At 39.5% G+C, this 20,533-nt stretch overlaps 1 protein-coding gene across 4 annotated transcripts in view; it reads right to left on the reverse strand.

Annotated features, from left to right (window-relative positions):
* The window catches only part of LOC309792369 (phospholipid-transporting ATPase IB-like), a 75,512-nt gene that overhangs the window by 39,091 nt on the left and 15,888 nt on the right, over positions 1-20,533 (reverse strand). For 2 of the 4 annotated variants that reach the window (XR_014291684.1, XM_082601952.1), the window contains 4 exons: positions 19,168-19,217; positions 12,740-12,824; positions 9,435-9,495; positions 6,671-6,809 (listed from right to left, as the gene is read on the reverse strand). The gene's annotated coding sequence lies outside the window, so the exon portion shown is untranslated. Of the gene's footprint in view, positions 1-368; positions 436-6,670; positions 6,810-9,434; positions 9,496-12,739; positions 12,825-14,228; positions 14,308-15,463; positions 15,534-19,167; positions 19,218-20,533 lie in introns of those variants that run through there. The other 2 variants (XR_014291685.1, XR_014291686.1) reach the window with 2 other exon arrangements.

Consider the following 20,533-nt stretch of genomic DNA (forward strand, 5'->3'; position numbering starts at 1 on the left):
TGCAAGGTAAATGCCGTCTGTCTTTTCAATCTTTTCATAACGACTGCTGTATAGACAGATTTTTTTTTTCTCCTCTTTCCATTTTAAAAATGAAGGATCTGAATCCTGGATTTGGTATGACACCAGGGGGCTGATAAAGGACTAGCCTCAGACAGAGGGAGGAATAAGTGGGAACCAGGGCTGACATAGAACAGAAAACCAGTAGAATTTTCAGAGTCTTGGGAAAGCATCTTGGAGCAAATCTAGACTCTCCAATGGACTTGAGTGGGAGTTGAAGGCAATCTTATGTAGATTTTAAAGGAGCTGGGTAACCCTCAAGTAACAAGTTGGTTACATTCATATTAAATATAATTTTAAAAATCACTTACCTCTAATGAATTTGCATTCAATTTGAATACGAGGCATTTGACCTGATAACAGTTTACAGGAATATGCTACAAAAAGAGAAAGATGTCACATATTTGATGGCTCAATGCCTTGCATGAGCTCATTTTAAAAATCTATTTATATTCTTCCTTTACCATACTTTCTGCCTCACGACTATTTCAAACCCCAGTAGCTCATCACAAAAACTGAGCAAGGGGTTGTAGAAGGAAAAGGAATAAAAAAATTGGTTCATTTAAATCTCAAAAGGCAACTTAAACAGAAAAGATTGGGAAGGTGCATATAACTAATGGCTAAATCTGTACTTTTCAATGTCTATAGATTTTTATTTTTATTATCTTTTTACGACATGAGCTTCAGTTTATGCTTTATAATAATTCCAAGTTTTGGAGGAAGCCAAGTTCTGCTCTGTCAAATTGCTATATCAATGGTATGATACCTAGTCTACTATTAATATCATCCAAGGTATGACCAAAAGAAATAAATGTGTACATTTCTCGTACATCTCAGGAAGCATTTTCCAATTTGAAAATTTTAAGTCATTCTCACTTTTAAAATTAGAGAAATAAATACATATACAGAATTAGCCTAAGTGGGCCCAAATACAATCTGTATCTAGAAGAATGAAACCATCGCTGAGATAGATGAACCCTTACCAGAAAGGTTGAGTCTTTATAAAAGCAGTCATTTTAAGCTGTGTGAAGCTGAGGAGACATCCACTAACAAACAGATAGTTCAATGATAGGTCACTTTCTTTTCCTCCCAAAGGGTTAAAGGGGCATGATATGAAAGCTCTTGGATAAATGAAAGGAACTAACCCAGCTGTGGAAAATAATGGGAAGTAGTGATTCAGTTGTTAAGAGGCGAGCTCTTCACAGGTTAAGCAAGTTAGGACAGTATTTCTCCTCCATCTCACAGGCTCAGTTTTCCTCTCTGAGAATTAATGGTTGTCCTAAGGAGATGGTGTGTGTGCATATAATTCAGCAGCTGCCCACTGGTCCACGCACCCTCCCACTCTCCAGACAGCCCTCTCACACTCTTTCTTCTCCCCACGAATCTTCAATATATCCTCTCCAGCTTCCTTCTCAGCAAAATGAAAATGTGGGCCCCTTGTTCACAAAAAAAAAAAAAAAGGAAGGAGGAAATGCCATCACAGATACAAAAATATAAAGGTTTTCTTTAAAAATATTTTATACTTACAAAACGTAACAGGTGTAATGGTGAATAACAACATAAACTTACAAACTGCAAAAAGTTATATTTTGGTGCCATCATTTTATATAATGCAAGAAATACTTTATTAATGTGAAATCTTGATTGATCATAAGATTCTTCTGCCTTAATTTTCTGCAGATTCATTTATTAGATCATCAAAATTTACTTTTAGCAACTTAATTTTCAAGCAATATAATTGAAAGCAATGTTACTCTTGACAAATGCAAGATTGTAATTTTTGATCATTTTTAATTTTGAGCAGGATCTTTCTGCTAATATAACTATTGCTACAACTACTAAGAGAGTTTTATAGGCTGTAAGAACTCTGTGGTAAATTTCTGATAAATAATTTTGAAAATTAAATTTTTGTACATCTATAACTGATGATTCCTATGGAACAAATTTTCTAAAATGATTTCCTACAAATCAATTTCATGTAAGTTGGAATTTAAATGTAAATTTATACAATATCATTTTAATGTTTCCATTGAAATTTCCTGAAACTTGTAGATGTAGTACAAAATAACAAAAGTAGCTTCATATGTATGTGATTCAAAATGCCTGTTTATGTATGTAGTCTGTTCAATTACAAGGAGAGAATCATTTCTAAATTGTCTTCTTCATGAATTATTGGTTTATCTGATGCTTCCTAGGTAAACAGTGTTCTATTCCATCAAATATGATGATCTTTAAATTAAAGTTCTATTTGGAGCATGTGGATATTTGCTTTGCATTGTTGCAATGCTTTTTCAAAACCAGAGATTCTAAACTTTTCAAAGAATTCTCATGACTTCCTGACATGTTTTATTGTAATGTCCACGTGTCCACTTATATTTTGTAATAAGTTACTGGCGAAGTTAACTGCCTGAATGCTGGCAGCTCCTGACCCAGTGCTCAGGTTGGAAAGTTAACATTTGTGCAGCTGCTCAGGGACAGAAACCAGACACAGAGGGCAAGCCAGCCTCCCATCAAGGGTCCTGGCGCTGCCCCCGTGAGGAGCCTTCCTCTCTCCAGAAGCTACTGCTGACTCCACTGGCTGATTCTAAGCAAAGGCTAAAAAGTCTCCATGCATTATGATGAGAATGCAAATCAAATCAGCGTGCAAGTTCTGAGTGCTTCTACTCGTACCCAGCCTTACACTGGGTGCAAAGGAAGATTTACAACAGATATGTGATAAGCCTCTTAAAACCTAAGGAAGCAAAGCTAACACAAACGAGAACAAACCACACACAAATTCATTGGTGAACCAAAGGTAATGATACGTGTCCTACTGAGGTCAAGAGGCAGCAGATGCATATCAAGTCATGTTCTCAGGAAACTCCCAGAAGGTAGTAGACTGAGAAACTGGTCTTAGAAAATGTGCCCCCAAAATGTGTGACGGTAATCCTTATTTCCACTTGTTGCTGTTGACAAACAACAATCCTGACAAACTGATTCCTGAAAGTAAACCTACTGCCAAATCCTTAGCCAAATTCTGTTTGGAACCTGTGTCAAGACTATGCGTAGTCTTTTAACTGCACCATGTCAGCCAGCTTTACCTCCTTGAGAGATGGTGGTAATCTCAACAGTCACAATATTCATAAAGCCAGCAGCTAACATCTACAAAGCCCTCAGTCTGCCCAATACAACATCTTACAAAGAACTTCACAGACACCATCTCACCTAATCATCACAACAAACAGAGGTATCATGACCATCTGCATTTTTTTTTTTTTTTCTTTTTGCGGTATTCGGGCCTCTCACTGTTGTGGCCTCTCCCGTTGCGGAGCACAGGCTCCAGACGCGCAGGCCCAGCGGCCATGGCTCATGGGCCCAGCCGCTCCGCGGCATATGGGATCCTCCCAGACCGGGGCACGAACCCGTATCCCCTGCATCGGCAGGCGGACTCTCAACCACTGCGCCACCAGGGAGGCCCGACCATCTCCATTTTATTAATGAGACAACTGGGGGTTAGAAAAGTCCACAAAGGCTCCGGCTGATAAATGTAGAGGCAGAAGAAGATTCAGGTTCAAACCCTGGTCTTTATAACTCTGAAGCCTGTCTTTTCAACCACTCTGCTATACATTTCTCTTCAAAGATGCAAAGATGTCAGCTCACAGAACCAGCTCTCAACCTTTTTTCTCTTTGAATCATTCATCAGCCATTCAAACCCATGAAAGTAACCTGAAAGCTCTCTAACCAAAGGCTCTTGCTTTTCTGGGGAAAAAAGCAAGAGCTCAGAAAGCCTCTACGAAAACAAATTATGTCAGCACAGTTTTCAGTTTATACCAGGCAAAGTTTACTGACTGTCTTTCAGCTGGTCTCCTCTTCCTGAGCAGCCTCTAAGTGAAGACAGTGAAGTCCAATCTAGGACCCAGAACTCAGAAAGGGTCGGGGGATGGCAAGCTGCACTAAGCCATCAGACATGTTTTGCTTTGCCCTTACAACATTTTATACATTAAGCAACAGTTATAAATCAGGATATTTTATATCAAAACACAATTATCTTTTAAAAACTAAAAACCTGTGCCAATGGTGGATACTCGATTCCAAAAGGCACGGATGCACTGGCTGCCCCTCCAGTGGGCCAGTGCTGCCCCTGTGGACTCCCCGCTACAACAGGCGTGTGTTGCCCTTTCCCCTAAACACGTATGATTGACCTATGCCCACTATGTGTGTGTACTGCTCTTCATTCTAGGCCTGCCGGTTCTTCCCAGGGTTTTCAAACCCTACTCTGAGAAATCGAGTTTGTTTCCTTTCTTTTTTCAAATCCACCACAGTTACTAAACACTTGTTTGAAATGGGTGCAGTTCAATATAGCAATTAGCTAACCCAATCCATTTATTCTGAGCAAAGGGTGCTTCAGGTGAATTGTAGACGTCTGGTAACAGAAGTAAGTCTCATTCGATAAGGAAATTCTGCTCTTAACAATAACTGCTGGGTCTCATCTAGGTTGTGTTTCAGTCCTGAGCTGAAGAGACAGGTGAAGGCTCAGGTAAAACTAACAGTGTCAGGTAGTGGGCTCGGCAAAGACGTAATTTAGCAAGGTGGAGAGAAAGCAACTGTCCTTTTTTATGGTGCTGGGTCATCTGAGCCTCTTCACAAGACAAGCACTAAGTTACTGTGGTCATTGAGTTTGTGGTACTCAAGAAACATAGCAAGTCACATTAAAGCAGAAATGTGGAAGAGCTGGAAAAAGGAGAGCATATGCATGGTATGTTTCCAGATGTTTGTCAGATGGATAAATGAGTGGCAGCATTATGGCTGGACCCCTTTTGCGAGTCTTTATTAATCACGTTAACGTCTAACATTCCTGCAGGACTTGCTAAGTGCTTTGCACCAAGCTAAACTCTTCACGGGGGTTACCTCAAGGCATCATCACAAGAACCCTATGAAGTAAAAACTATTATCATCCCATTTTACAGACAAGATAACTGACGCTTAGAGAGGTAAAGTAGCTCCTTCAGAAATAACCAACCCTTCGTCAACTATATGTTCTCTTCCGCTACCACCCTAGATCTCTGCTCCCTTCACGGCAAAACTCTTATAAACAGTCATCTGCACCCACTGCACCCACATCAATGAGGGCTGACAGATCAACCGACCAAATGTATCCCAAATTTACAGCTGGCCTTTGAAAAACGCTGGGATAAGGGCACTAACCCTCACACAGTCAAAAATCCACGTATAACTTTACAGTTGGCCGTCCGTATCTGTGGTTCTGCATCCTGCAGAACTGCAGTAGGCACTACTGAAGAAAATCCAAGTACAAGTGCACCCATGCAGTTCAAGTCATGTCATTCAAGGGTCAGCTGGAGTCCCTCCCCAACATTCCCCATCACATCCTAGTACAAGTCACTGTCATCTTTTGTCTAGACTCCTACAAACGCTTCCTAAGTGATTTCCTGGCTTCCATTTAGTCTAGTTTCCACACAACGGCCAGCAGGTATTTTTAAAACACACATTAGATCATATCACTCCCCTGCTCACAACTCTACACATTTCTTACTGTGGCCTGACAAGCTCTCATGTCCTCTTTACCTGCTGTGCTCCCCGTATTCCACCCACGCCGGCCTTGCTACTTTTCCTCAAATAGGACACCGGGGCCATTGTGTTCACCATACTTTTGCCCGGAACCTTCCCAATGCTTGCTCCTTCTTTCCATCTGGGTCTCTGCCTCAAATGTCACCTCCTTAACATGTTTTCTGTCTAATTACCCCTCTACCCATGGCTATGCCCTGCTGTTTTTAGTCTTAGCACTTACTGCAATAATATTACAACAGACAGTGATTTGCTTGTTAATTCTGCCTTGTCTGCTTGGATGTAAGTCCCATGAGGACAGAGACCTTATTACTCAATGTTTCATTCCGAGGTCCTAGAATTTACTGGCATGTAGCAAGTATTCAATATTTATTAAGTGAATGAATGTAGAATAGACAAATTAGTGGAGATATCATTTAAAGGGTGTCTGATGAATACAGAGTGATTTTATAATACGTGTTAATCTACCCAGGGCTGGCTACCATGATGATCATGGAAAAATAGTAATGTCAATTCCTTCTTACCAAAATGTACACATTCACAGCTAAAAGTTGATTTTTCAACTCCTTTTCTGCATACCTCAACCCTAACATACAATCAAACAGTGAAATTTAAAAAATAACAAACTATAAAGGCAAGGAAGTGACATCAGAGCCTGGAAAAAAAACGCTAACTGAATATTCTCACTAATGATCAAGATGTTTATGAATAGACGTATATAATTCAAGCATACGTATATACATCATTGGGGGGGGAAATGTCATAAGATAACTTCAAGCATCAGAGGAAAAGGACAAGAAATTACATATTATTCATGTGGGCATTCTGCATTCTATGTTTCAAGAATGTGAAGGAAAGATAAGAGTTTGCTTTGCTTAGTTTGTTCAAATTCTCTGCCATATGACGGCAAGGTTTCATTGCACTACATTTTCCTGAAGGCATATAAAGCAATTACTGAGGGAAACTCAACCATACACTCTAAACTCTAGGGCATATTTAGGAGACACGTACAACCATATTTTTTTAAAAAAACATTCTTTGTGTCTATTACCTATGTTAATTGCAGTTTCTTGTATATCTCCTGTCAAGATCCATATTCTTATGTTTGCTTTCAGTAAAGTTGTCATCGTTTCTGGAACACGTGCTTGAAGGAGATCTTCAATGGCTGTGGCTCCAAGTAGCAGGAACCTCTAGATGTTTTTTGAAAGAGGTATTTGTTATTACTAATTAAAGATAAAAATATTTTTAAATGGAATAAACAGAGCAAATTCTGACAAAAGATATACAGTCTAATAATTTATTACATGAAGTCCCATATATGTACACACACACACACACACGCTTTTACTCTAGTCTCTTCCACTCGTCTATTTGTTTGTCCGTATTTCACTACAGCATGAGGCAGTGTAGCATGATGGTTAAGAGCTAGGTTTTTGAATTCATTCCCTAACTCTACAAGTTACTAGATGTGTGATCATAAGCAAACTACTTAAATTTCTGTTGCTCAGTTTCCTCATCTATTACTGGAGAAGTGGGGAAAATAAGATTACTGATAGAATTATTGTGAGAGTTAATATTTGGAAAGTGATTAGAATAATATCTAGCAGATTATAAATGGTCAAAAAATATTATCTATTATTTTAATTATTATAAGCTTAAGGTAAATCTTGATGTCTAGAGAGGTAAGCCTCCTTTATTATTCTCATTCAAAAAATATCACAATAATTCTTAGCCTCCTCCTACTTCTCAATGAATTTTAGAACAAACTTGTCAAGTTCTGTGAAAATTCTGTTGGTACTTTTATGCATTCCTGCATTGCACTGAATTCATAGATTACGTTGAGGAGAACTGCCATGTTTATTACCCTGGTTTTCCCACATATTGTATACACCCTTCCACGTATATAGGTCCTTACTTGTCATTAAGAAAAATTTTGTAATTTTCTCCATAAATGTCTCATCACCAGATGGTTTACAGTTTTTGTTCCTATTGTGAAGTATCTCCCTACCTCTAGAGAGAAGTGGTGTAGTGTTATTTGAAAGTGGACTAAAAACATTTTTAAAAGAAGTATGATTGATATGCTTAAAAAAAAAAAAAGGAGAGAGAGAGAGAGAGAGAGAGAAAGCAGATCATACCAAATGCTCAATTAGAACCAAAGGCAGAAAAAAGTGGAAAGGAAAGAAAGAAAAAGAAAACAAAGGGGAACAAATAAAAAATAGTTACAAATACAGCAGATATTAAACTAATAATCATGATAAACATGTATGATCTAAATACACCAACTAAAAGAGGCTGTCTGATTGAACAAAAAATGACACAGACTTAACTTTACATTGCCCGTAAGAAACTCACATTGAATATGAAGACACAGATAGATTAAAATAAAGGGAATGGAGAAAGATATACCATGCTAATGCTAATAAAAGAAAGCTGCAGTAGCTATATTAATTTCAGAGCAGACTTCAGAGCAAGGAAATTATCAGTGATAGAGAGGGGCATTACATAATGATAAAGAGTCAATTATCTAGGAAAACATAACAATATTTAATGTGTATGCACCTAACAACAGAGCATCAAAATATATGAGGCAAAAACTCATAGAACTGCAAGGAGAAATGGATGAATATACTACTATAGTTGGAGACTCCAACACCTCCTTATCAATAATTAACAGATCCAGCAGATAGAAAATAAGTAAAGATATAGTTGAACAGAATAGAACCATCAACCCACTGCATCTAATTGACTTTTAAAGAATACTCATCCAACAACAGCAGAGTAGGTGGAGCATAGGAGATTTTAGGGCAGTGGAACTACTCTATATGATACTGCAATAGCGGACAGTCACATGTATTTGTCAAAACCCACAGAACTGTACAGTAAAACCAAACCCTAATATAAACTATGGAGATTAGCTAATAACAACATATCAATATTGGTTCATCAACTGTAACAAATGTACCACAAATACAAAATTTTTATAATAAGGGAAACTGTAAGGGGGAGAGGAAGGTTATATGTGAATTATCTGTACTTCCTACTCATTTTTTCTATAAACCTAAAACTATTCTAAAAAAATAAATGTATGTTTTAGAGGAGTTTGGGATTAACAAACACTATAATAACAAAATAGATAAACAACAGGGAAGGGATGGTGGTAAGACACAAATGAACAAATAATCTGACAGTTATCAATGTGATTTTAGTATCACAGAGCCTGATCGTTTGCGTACATGACTTGGGCTAAATCTCCTCTCATCCACACTAAACAGGGATATTCAGTATTTTTGACTCCTGAACTTTTAAAGCTTATAGCCGTTGAGAGAAAAAAAAAATCAGTGTTTTGTTAAATAACATGATTCTGCTCTGTTAAAGTATCTAAGAATGATAAGATTTCCACTCAGACCTTCCAAGCACTGTATGCTGCTCCTTAGCAGCTCTGGGTACTCAGGTAACCTTTAGAATATAGTGTGGCACTCACTTAGGCCAGACAACCTCCAAGACCAGACAGGAAAAGCCAGCCTGGGATAGTTCTTCTGCCTGTTATTTCTGCCTCTGAAGCTTAAGGAAGAGAATAAAGAGCCCTGCCAGTTATACAGGTCACCTACTTTCCTTGGACAGCAGACACACTTGAAATCTTCAACCCCCAATATTAACTGAGTACAGTTAATATTTCCTGAGCACCCACTGCATGCCAGGCACTGTGTACCTGCTGGAGACGAGCATTCAGCTGATGAAGGAATCAGTCAGTTTAAGGCCACTGCGCTCCCTGACCTTGTTTCCCACCTCACATTCCCTGGGAAAGGAAAACTTACTCTTTTCTTCATCCTATGACTTTCTCTTTCCCCACATACGACTTCCAGATTAAAATTAAATCTAAAATATAAATTATAACAGTTTGATTAAAAACAGAATTGCCACACTAATACGTGTACAGTCCTTCAAGAGGCCAATTTTCTATTGTCCAGATGTCTTCTCAGTGTGTGGGAGTAACAGACCCACCCATCTCCCATAAGGAACAGGCAGGTTACACAATCAGCCCCTTTCCTGTGCTTTGTCAACAGAGTAATCGCCCATGAGGGCTACTGCAGCATGTTCATGCACTTGGTATGAAGCTGGGTTAGGTTCCTAGTCTTCCAATATTTGACTGTGAAAAAAAGATGGACCCAGTGATGTTAAGAAATACCCTCAGCCTAAATCTGTTCTGGCCAAGCTCCTGCAGGAATGAAATGCACAGTTCATGGGACCAAATGGCGAGAGAAATCAGGCCAAGAAACAAAAGTTGGCCCAGGACCCATTAAATCCCTGAAGCCTCAGCTGAAATTCCCAGTGACACTCGACAGCCCGGGGTACATGAGATTCCCCTGGAAAAGCAACCACCAGAGAATAGAGAGCACAATAAAAGTGTACTCATCCACACAGTGAAGTACCATGGCACAATCAAGGAGGATAACATAGAAGAATATTCAGTGATATGGGAAAATATTCCCAATTTATTACAGTGAAGACTTCATGATTCAAGCAGTACTTTTATGGGAAAAATGATGGGGGGATTTTTACATTTAATTTTTATGGGAAAAATTTCTCTGTGTGTTAAATACATACAATGGAATACTACATATACAACACACACATATGAAGAAGGAAAAGAGACGAACTTAGTCATTAGCCCAACATTACAGATGATTATTATTTATTATTCTAGCTGATTTTTCTATAATAAACATGCATTTCTTTTGAAATGGGAAAAGTTATAAAAAGGATACCAAGATTGAGGTGATTAGGATACAACTCAAAAGAGGGAGAAATATTTTGAATATTTTAAAAGACATTTTATGGGGCTTCCCTGGTGGCGCAGTGGTTAAGAGTCCGCCTGCCGATGCCTAGGACACGGGTTCGTGCCCCGGTCTGGGAAGATCCCACATGCTGTGGAGCGGCTGGGCCCGTGAGCCATGGCCGCTGAGCCTGCGTGTCTGGAGCCTGTGCTCCGCAACGGGAGAGGCCACAACAGTGAGAGGCTCGCGTACCGCAAACAAACAAACAAACAAAAAGACATTTTATGAATTTTCAATACAATAAGACAGATGTATACTTCTGAAAAAAATTTAACTGAGCTTTAAAATTACATCAAGATATGAATACCTTGATAAGTGCCTTTTCTTCACGTATTTATCTTGGCATATACAACACATAGAGGGTATGTTACCTTTTCACTAGCATCATAACAGTCTTCCAAACTTTGAGTTCTGTCTTGTACAACTGTACTGGCTTTTTTTTTTTTTTTTTTTTTTTGCGTTACGCGGGCCTCTCACTGTTGTGGCCTCTCCCGTTGCGGAGCACAGGCTCCGGACGCGCAGGCTCAGCGGCCATGGCTCACGGGCCCAGCCGCTCCGCGGCATGTGGGATCTTCCCGGCCCGGGGCACGAACCCGTGTCCCCTGCATCGGCAGGTGGACTCTCAACCACTGCGCCACCAGGGAAGCCCTGTACTGGCTTCTTTATACGTCACCAAGCACTGCTGATACTCTCTCTCAGTTAAATCTATGTAGGCAACACACAGAGTTCTCAGACCTGCGAGAGAGGGATAACCTGGACAGGCTTCCAGGGATCAGGGAGAAGGAGAAATTGAAAACAAAATCCAAAAGCGTTTCAGAGCCCGTGTGACAGAGAAGGCCTTCGTGTGGCCCTCCCGGACCTGGCCTGGCCTCCCCACTGATCCTCCTTCATCCCCTCCTCCTTGCTCACGGTGGCGCCCGCCAGTCCTCTTATTTCCCGACACTCGGACTTGCTCTTCCCTCCACTGGAACACTTTCTCCCGGAGAGCCCGTGGTTCTCCCTCCCTTCCTGCAGTCTCTGCCTAACTCACCCCATACAGAGAGCACCCCATCCCTCTGTTCCCTTCATCCTGCTTACTTCCTCTCCATAGCACTCATCACCCCACGACATCATCTATTACTGGCAAATTCCCACAGGGCATTAGCTCTCTATGTTTTGTTCACTTCTGTCCTGGAAGCTGAGAACAGTGCATGGCACTGAATAGATGCTCGGTAACTATTTGTTGAATGAAGGAAAGAACAAATGAGGCTTCGGTTTCCAATTCAGTAAGCCAGAAAGTCCCCAAAATAACAGAAAATGAATGTAAATCCCATTTTGCAAGGACTGGTTTGAAAAACATTTTTTCCTTAAACCAGACTGTAATATTTTAGGCTAACTCCTGTAAAACATTCAAATACTTAAGGATTCCCTAGAAACTAATTCTCTGCAGAAGAGCTATAGAAGTTGTTATTCTGCTTTGAGCTCAATTGCAATATAGTTCCCATATGCTTCTACCTATTGTAACCTGCTTACAGCACAGGTATATTTTCAGATAGCAGTAAAAGGCCCAAAATGCAAACTTGCAAAATATCCATACGTTCAGACAAGACACATGTGTCTGTAGGAAGCAGCAGCTTATAAACTAAAAGGAGAAAGTGGGCTACAGCTTTCAAGGTATTATTAGCTTTACCCTTATTTGATATTACACCTTGCTTTGCAAAGCTTCTATAAACCTTTCAGTAGATGTTGTCCTTATTCAAAACTCACTCAAGGAATTTTATTTCCTTAAGAGATGGATGATAAGTCAAAATCAGAAGGATAAGAGAATGGCAGGAAAATATCAACTATGTCAGCATTCTGAGTTATATGCACAAAATAATTAACTTCAAAAGACACAACACAAACCGGAAAAACCTCCCTTTTTCTCCGACTATAGGCGTAGTTCCTACTACAGCTTGATAAAAGGTAAGGCTTAGCAAATAGAAACGGATAATAGACTGAAGACACTGCCTTAGGAATAAAGGAAGAGCCACATAGTAAAAACATACATTTTACTGTTTGTGCATAAGCACAAAATACCGTTGGAAGTGGGAGGAAGGGAAAATAATAGTAATGCCTTGACAGGGTTTGTTTGGGGAACCATTTATTTTTAAGCAAACAGAAGGCATACAAGGTCTCACATACCAACAAGCTCCCCCTTGCCTACCTGTGGGCCTGAGCAGCAGCGACATGCATTGAGGCTACAATTTCAACAGTTGAGAACAGAATTACGAAAGGGAAGTCGATTCTAAACAATTTTCACTTACCGTTTTTGGCAAAACGTTCCAGATGGGCTAAAGTCTCCTCCACAAAGAGAGAATCTTCTGAAAGTCTCTCATAAATCACTGAATCCTATAGAAAACACACACACACAAATACACACACTGTGATTAACATCTAAGCATGACAGTCTAAATTATAAATACTGTTCTATAATTTTATTGCTATAGCTAATAGATGTGAAGGAGCTCAAGCAGCCCCAGTGAAGGCACAATTCCAGAAAAAAATATGCTACATACAGAGAGACAAAGACAAGGAACACAGCAGATTTCTCATTGGAACAATGCAAGTGAGAAGCCAGTGGAGCAAAGTCTTTACAGCACTGAAAGAAAAAATGGTCAGCCTGGAATTCTATACTCAGCAAAAATGGATTTCAAGATGAAGATTAGAAAAAAATGAAGATGAAATGAAGATTTTTTTCCAACTTCGGCTGAAAAAATTTATCACCACCAGATCTACTATATAAGATATGGTAAAGGAACCCCTTCAGATAAAAATCATTATACCAAATGTTAATATGGGTCTGAAGAGCACTGAAAATGGTATTCACATGAGTATATATACATTATTTTTCTTGTTATTTAACACTAGAACCAACTACATGATCCCTAGAAGAAACACACTTTAAAGACACAAATGGGTTAAAAGGAAAGAAAAAGCTATACCATACTAATACTAATCAAAAGAAATCTGAAGGAAGAAATTGGTAAATTGACTTAGATCAAAGTTACTAACTTCTGATCTTCAAAAGACACAGTTAAGGAAATGAAAAGTTAAGCCACAGGCTGGGTTATATTTGCAAGTAATATATCTGATAAAGGACTTGTTGCCAAAATAAGTAAGAACTCTCAAAACTCAATAAGAAAAAAAGTTACTTAAAAAAAAAAGGTTAACTATTTAAACACATTTTAACAAGGAAATTAAGTGGATGGTGTGTAGAAAAGAGTTGACATGGCAGATCAGAGACTGCCATCCTTAGAAAGACCTACTTACAAAATTGGCCCTTGGCTGGCATCTAGGAATTTGGCTGGTAAACAATTCTCTAAACTGATATGAACTTTCCCTGTGTGACCTCCATGGGATTCCTCCAGACACTGCTCATGTCTTTTCTTTTGTGATCTAGCTGTATATCCTTATTACATTGCTGTAATAAATCTTAGCCATGAGCACAACTATATGCTGAGTCCCATGAATCCTTTTAGAGATTCACTAAAAGCATAGGGGTGGTCTTGGGAACCCCCATCACAGATGGCAAATAAACATATGAAAAGATGTTTGCTATCATCAGTGAGCATGCAAATGTAAATTACATTCACAATGAGGTACACACCTATTAGAAGGGCAAAATTAAATAGACTAACCAGGCCAAGGGTTGGTGACAACTGCTGGTAGGAATGTAACTCTAATTTGGCGGTTTCTTAAGAAGTTGAAATATGCCTACCGCATGATCCAGTAACTTTACTCCTAGATACTTACCAAATAGAGATGAGACCATATGTCCATACAAAGAGTTGCAAACAAATGTTCATAGGAGCATTATCTGTAGTAGCCCAAACTGTAAACAAAATGTCCAGCAACAAATGAACAGACGAACAAATGCTGGTATATCCGTTCAATGGAATCTACTCGGCAATACAAAGAAATGAATGACTGGTACAAGCTACAACGTGAATGAATTTTAAAATAATTATGAGTGAAAGAAGCCAGACAGAAAGTCATATAAACTATATGACTTTGTATAAAACTTTAGTAATTGAAATGAATCTATAGTGACAGAAAGCAGATCAGTGTCAAAACTTAACAAAATGTGCATTTTAAATATGTGCCATTTATTTTATGTCAATTTTACCTCAATAAAGCTGGGTTTTTTAAGGTACATATGGTAGTGAACAAATACATAAGTGCTTTATAAAAAGAGATTTACAGAGTTAAAGCAAATTCCTGAGACACCAAATCCAAGCACTTTGGGCTTGGAACTGGGATCAAAATTCCTGCTACAAACCCTTAGCATCAACCATCTAATGATTGGTTCTCAAAAAAACAACTCAGTGACAGCAAGTTTTCCCTGACATAAAAGTTTAGTAAAATTATGGTGTGAGCCACCACAAATTTCAATGGGCTCAGCTTGGGCGATGGGGCGGGGGGTATCCTTCTCGGTTGCCCTGAGATGGACTTTTCAATCTTGGGTAATGCTGTCAACAACCAGTGATAACAGAGCATACAAAGTAACAACGTTTTAAAATATTGTGGGAGTTTGGGGGTTTTTTTGAGCACGAGCCACTTTTCTCCTTGCTTGGCCCTGCAATAAACCATTCTTTGCTTAAAAAAAAAAATTTTTTTTTAAATAAAACATTGTGAAGTTTTAAGAGGCTTCCTGTAAGTTGTTGGAACATAGAGGGAAGGAGTTACATGAATAATGGATCCCACTGTGCTTATATGAAATGTCCAAGAAAGAAATCTATAGAAACAAAAAGTAGATTCGTGGCTGTTGGGAGCTGGAAGTAGGACTAGGGAGTTACTACAAACGGGCAGGAGAGATCTTGTCGGGGTGATGGAGATGTAAAACTGGATTCTGATGATCGTTGCACAGCCCTGCAAATGTGCTAAAAATCATCGACTTGTACACTTAAAATGAGTGTTTATGGTGTAGAAATTAAACCTCAATAAAACTGTTCAAAAAAACCCCCAAAAAAACGAATCCCAGCACTTACAGCCCCTTTGCAGTAGAGCCGGAGCTGTCCTGTAGGAGTTCACACAATTACAGACACCCTCTTTCTAGTACTAAAACAATAGAGTGTATTATTAGTTTCTATTTTCCTCAGTACATGACACTAATACCCACACAAAAATTCAAAGTCCAAAGAATTCTAATAGAGTCCTCAGTTGCCCATTGCTGAAAAGGCCAGCATGTTTCTTGCCAGCCTCTTCTTTTTTCTTTACCTGCGTCCTTTAACTGAGATTCTAATTCTAAATCTCCACCTTCTTCTCCTACTATTCTTTTCTTCCATGGAAGTTTACTGACACAAAAATATGTAATAGATTATATTATGATATATTATATTAATATAATTACATATATATTTTATATTAATATGTACTATTATAACATAGCACATGATATATATATAATGTAATATCTTTCTTATGTTTTATATGTACAAATATTACTTACAATATAATACATAAATTTTATATACATGTAATATATATAATATAATCATTAAAATTTGATGAGGGAAGGGGAAAGCAGCCCTGGGTCTGTCTATTATTCAGTCCTCACACCATCTTTATCAACTAGAACTTCCTGCCCCCACTTTGCTGCACAGAGATGTTAAATTCCTCCTCACCATCTCATTCGCCCACGCTTAACCCTCCTGTCATCGTTCAATTATCAGCCCAAGTCCCACCTCCCCACAAAGGCTCCCAGGCCGCTCAGAGATAAACCTCCACCACCAGTGGTACCATTGTCTCCATCAGATACTCTTCAATATTCTTTATCACCCTCGTAATGACTGGGAATTACCTTGTTTGTTTACTAAAGCAGGGGACCCCACAAACAGGTGTCCACCCTCGTCCTAGAACAGTATTCTAGAAAAATATTTGTAGCTACATAGACTGCAGTTCTCCCCATGAAGACGAAAATACGTTTTGTTTGCTTTTTTTTACATTCTTTAACTTTTCTTTCACCTCTGGAGGCACAGATTGGTTGACAATACCAAGGACTTTGGAACCAGATAGACCTGGATTTGAACCCTGATTCTGCCACTTATTTGCTTAGCGACGTGGGGAAGGTCATTTAAATGGAGCCCCAGCTGCCAGTCTTTCAAGTGCAGTGACCACCACTGGCCTCAGAGGACTGCTCTGTGTGTGTCCAGCAGACCAGCTGGGCTTTCAGTCATTAGTTCCTCCACGTTTTCAAGCTCTTCCAACAAAAAGAATTTTAGTTTTCTTCAGGAATAAGATTGATCAAGAAAAGGATGTTCAAGCTTGGAAGAGAAGTAAGAGGTTCATAGAGATGATTGCCGAAGGGGAGAAGGAAGATCTCCTTCAGGGAGAAGAAAACCCTAGTGAAATCCAAACAAGCCTCAGAGAAGAGTGTTCCAATTAAAATAATAGTAATAATAAACACTCATACCACGTGCTCTATCAGTTTTTACTATGTGCCGGGCATTGTGATTTAATCTTCACAACAATCCTGTGAGGCAGACACCATTGCTAGCCCCATTTTACAGATCAAGAAACTGTGGCACAGAGAGGTTAGGTGACCAGGAAGGTCACGAGCTAGTAAGTAACAGAACCACAACTACGACCACAAGTGATCCTTTTCCCGCCTCTGTCCCCCAAGCTTTTTTCACCCTCTCACCCTCCTCTCCACATGCACCCATGCTTGTCATCTTCCTTCTCCCCTTCTTCCTTCTCTGGTCCACTGGCCCCTGTCAATATAGCCACCAAGGAACAAAATGAGCCACTGAGACGGCAACTCTGCCAGGTCACCAAGCAGAGAGTGCCAGCAAGAAAATATGGTTCCCACCCGCCATGGAGCCCCATGGCCATGCCTACTGAAAACACAGTCTTCATCTGTCCCCACCTCACTGCCAACAGTCTAAGCTAGAGCTCCTACCCTCCAAGGATGGTCCCGGTGACCAACCTTACAGTGGAATGCTTCAGCTAGAAGGGACTTTCCAACAGGGATAAAGGATTAGCAATTGTTTTAAATACTTAGAAAGCTGTTAGAACACTACTCAAAGCAAATGAATCAGTTACCTGTTACCTAACCAGGAGAGCAGGTGTTAATGACAGGAAATGACTGCTCCAGTGGTAGCAGTGGTCAAGTATTAAGACAGAAGAAAGCTAGAGTGAATACTGACATGTATTTTCTTGTAACAAAGTTCTTAGAAAAATCTTTCCTAGGACTTCCTTGGCGGTCCAGTGGTTAGGACTCCGTGCTTCCACTGCAGTGGGCACAAGTTCAATCCCTGGTTGGGGAAATAAGATCCCGCATGCCACCTGGCATGGCCAAAAAAAACCCCAAAATCTCTCCTAGAGAGGGGGTAACAACAACTTTTCTGAGATTTAAAGGGTTTTTTTTTTTTTTTTTTTTTTTTTTGCGGTATGCGGGCCTCTCACTGTTGTGGCCTCTCCCGTTGCGGAGCACAGGCTCAGGACGCACAGACTCAACGGCCATGGCTCACGGGCCCAGCCGCTCCGTGGCATGTGGGATCCTCCTGGACCGGGGCACGAACCCGTGTCCCCTGCATCGGCAGGCGGACTCTCAACCACTGTGCCACCAGGGAAGCCCTAAAGGGTTTTTTTTTTAATGTCATTGGGAAGCGAGGCTTTAAAAATACAATTTAAAAAAATCATCTGGCTTTAGGAAGAACGAATGATTTACTTATTAATTTCCTTTTCTAATTTTTCAAATTTCACATTAGAAATAGTGAAATGGTCCAAGAGATATGACTTCATGAGTCTGGAGGAAAATCCAATGGAAATAAAATCATCACCAATATCCTGACAACATGCTTTGGGGAATCAGGCCACAGATGCTGGGGTGTAAGAGGAAAGAAGGAGGCACATTGTTTGGGGAAAAATTAATCAATTCATGTCTATTTTCAAAGAAACAGTTTTTGGTTTATTTGTGAAAATAATGTTCAATATCCATTTGTTAAAAAAGAGACAATAGGCCCAAAATGGAGGTGTGTGCTCAGCCCACATCCCCAAACCGAGACTCAGTACCTGACCTAACTGCAATTTCAGACTCTCCCAGGAATCTAATCTTAACCAGTCAGTGTGGAATCACTTGGTCAGCACTACTGAGGTAACCTGAGTGACAGACCTCAGGGGTCCCCCAAAGGAAGATGACCTTGTCCCAAACAATCTACTTTTTGCTCGTATTCTCTTTGTCCCGCCCCATCCTCCTGTAAAAGTCTTCCACTTTGTACAACTCCTCAGAGCTACTTTATCTGCTCGATGGGATGCTGCCCAACTCATGAATCACTGAATAAAGCCAGTAAGATCTTTAAAATCTACTCATTGAATTTTGCTTTTTAAGGCAAAAATCTATTCACCAAATATTTATTGAATATTTGCTGGATACCAGCCCCTGCAGGTGACTCCTGCCCTCCTGGAACTTACAGTCTAGTTAGCGACACAGTTGTTAAGTTGTAACCCAGATTTAAAATTGCAGCTCTGACTCTGACAAGTGCTAGAAAGGAGAGGTCAAGAACCTGCGCCAACTACAAAAGGGAATTTTTACTGGAGAAGTGAAAACTGAGCTGAGATGAAAGGGTGGGTAGAAGCTAACTAGAATTTCAGGATTCTGTATTAAGGTTTTGATTTACATTGCCAAATCTCAGTTGAATAGTCACAGAAAGAGCCCTGGGAAATACACAAATAGAATGAAAAGGCAGCTTACCTAGAAAATTTCAGGACGTTAAGAATTTCAAATGTGAATTCCTCTCCCATCTACAGGAAGATAAGACAACATATTCTTACCTGAGGAAAAAAGTATTCATCTCACAGAATAACTCATTTTCCCAATCACAAACAAGTTTTACCCTCCAAATACATATCTTTTTCAAAATATAAATCTTCCTGCAAGTCTGATGAGATAATGGTGCCCTCCTCTGGTAAGAATATTGTTTGCAACCTAGGCAATATTAGCAAAAGTGCTTCTGATAGTGACAATTTAAGACTGAAACACCTCTCTCTTCCATCTAAAATCCGCATGATTAGAAAAATTGTATGAACACTCTCATGTTGTAAGGTTACATGCAGTAAGGGAGAAAATCAGCAGAGAGAAATGAGAACAAATAAATCTGTTAATAAAATTGCATGGATCAAATGAAATCCTTAATGCTTAGATCATTTGAAGAGGTAAACATGCTAAAAAAAAAAGAGGTAGCATGCTAAAAAATATATCAATGAAACATGCATTCTTTTCTAAATTTTTCCAGTTACGGCCTCTTGAATTCCTGTAACCATGATCAATTTATCTCTGCATCTACCAGCTCTCAGCTTCACCACTGCAGAAGTTCAAATGTGATGTATGATATTTATATATATATCTATGTGATATAAAGATGAATTAATCAGTCCATTCTCGCAAGGACTCAACATCTAGTGAGCATCTCTAACCATTGCATTACTACTAGGAAAAAAAACAGTGCATTGGGGCTTCCCTGGTGGCGCAGTGGTTGAGAGTCTGCCTGCCGATGCAGGGGACGCAGGTTCATGCCCCGGTCCGGGAGGATCCCGTGTGCCGCGGAGAGGCTGGGCCTGCGAGCCATGGCCACTGGGCCTGCGCGTCCGGAGCCTGTGCTCCGCAGCGGGAGAGGCCACAGCAGTGGGAGGCCTGCGTACCGCAAAAAAAAAAAAAAAAATTGAAAAAATTGAAAAAGAGTGCATTGGCCACCATGCTTACATTGCTTCCATTTTTTTCCCATAATATCAAAGGATTGTGGTAAGTGGTCATCAAGATAGAACAAGGGTATATGTAACAAAATGAATAAATTAACGTATTGATAAAAACAGAACTCACCAAAAAATAGAAACATTTTTATTCTTCATAGGAAAAAAATTAGTTTACTTCTTAAATGTTTGACAATTCTAACTCTTTGGAACAGCTCAATTTTTTTTTTATGTTAGCAATTTTTTTTCTTTTTTAACATCTTTATTGGAGTATAATTGCTTTACAATGGTGTGTTAGTTTCTGCTTTATAACAAAGTGAATCAGCTATACATATACATATATCCCCATATCTCCTCCCTCTTGCGTCTCC

The sequence above is a fragment of the Mesoplodon mirus genome (assembly GCF_964341445.2).
Source record: "Mesoplodon mirus genome assembly, chromosome: 17".
Taxonomy (NCBI): Eukaryota; Metazoa; Chordata; class Mammalia; order Artiodactyla; family Ziphiidae; genus Mesoplodon; species Mesoplodon mirus.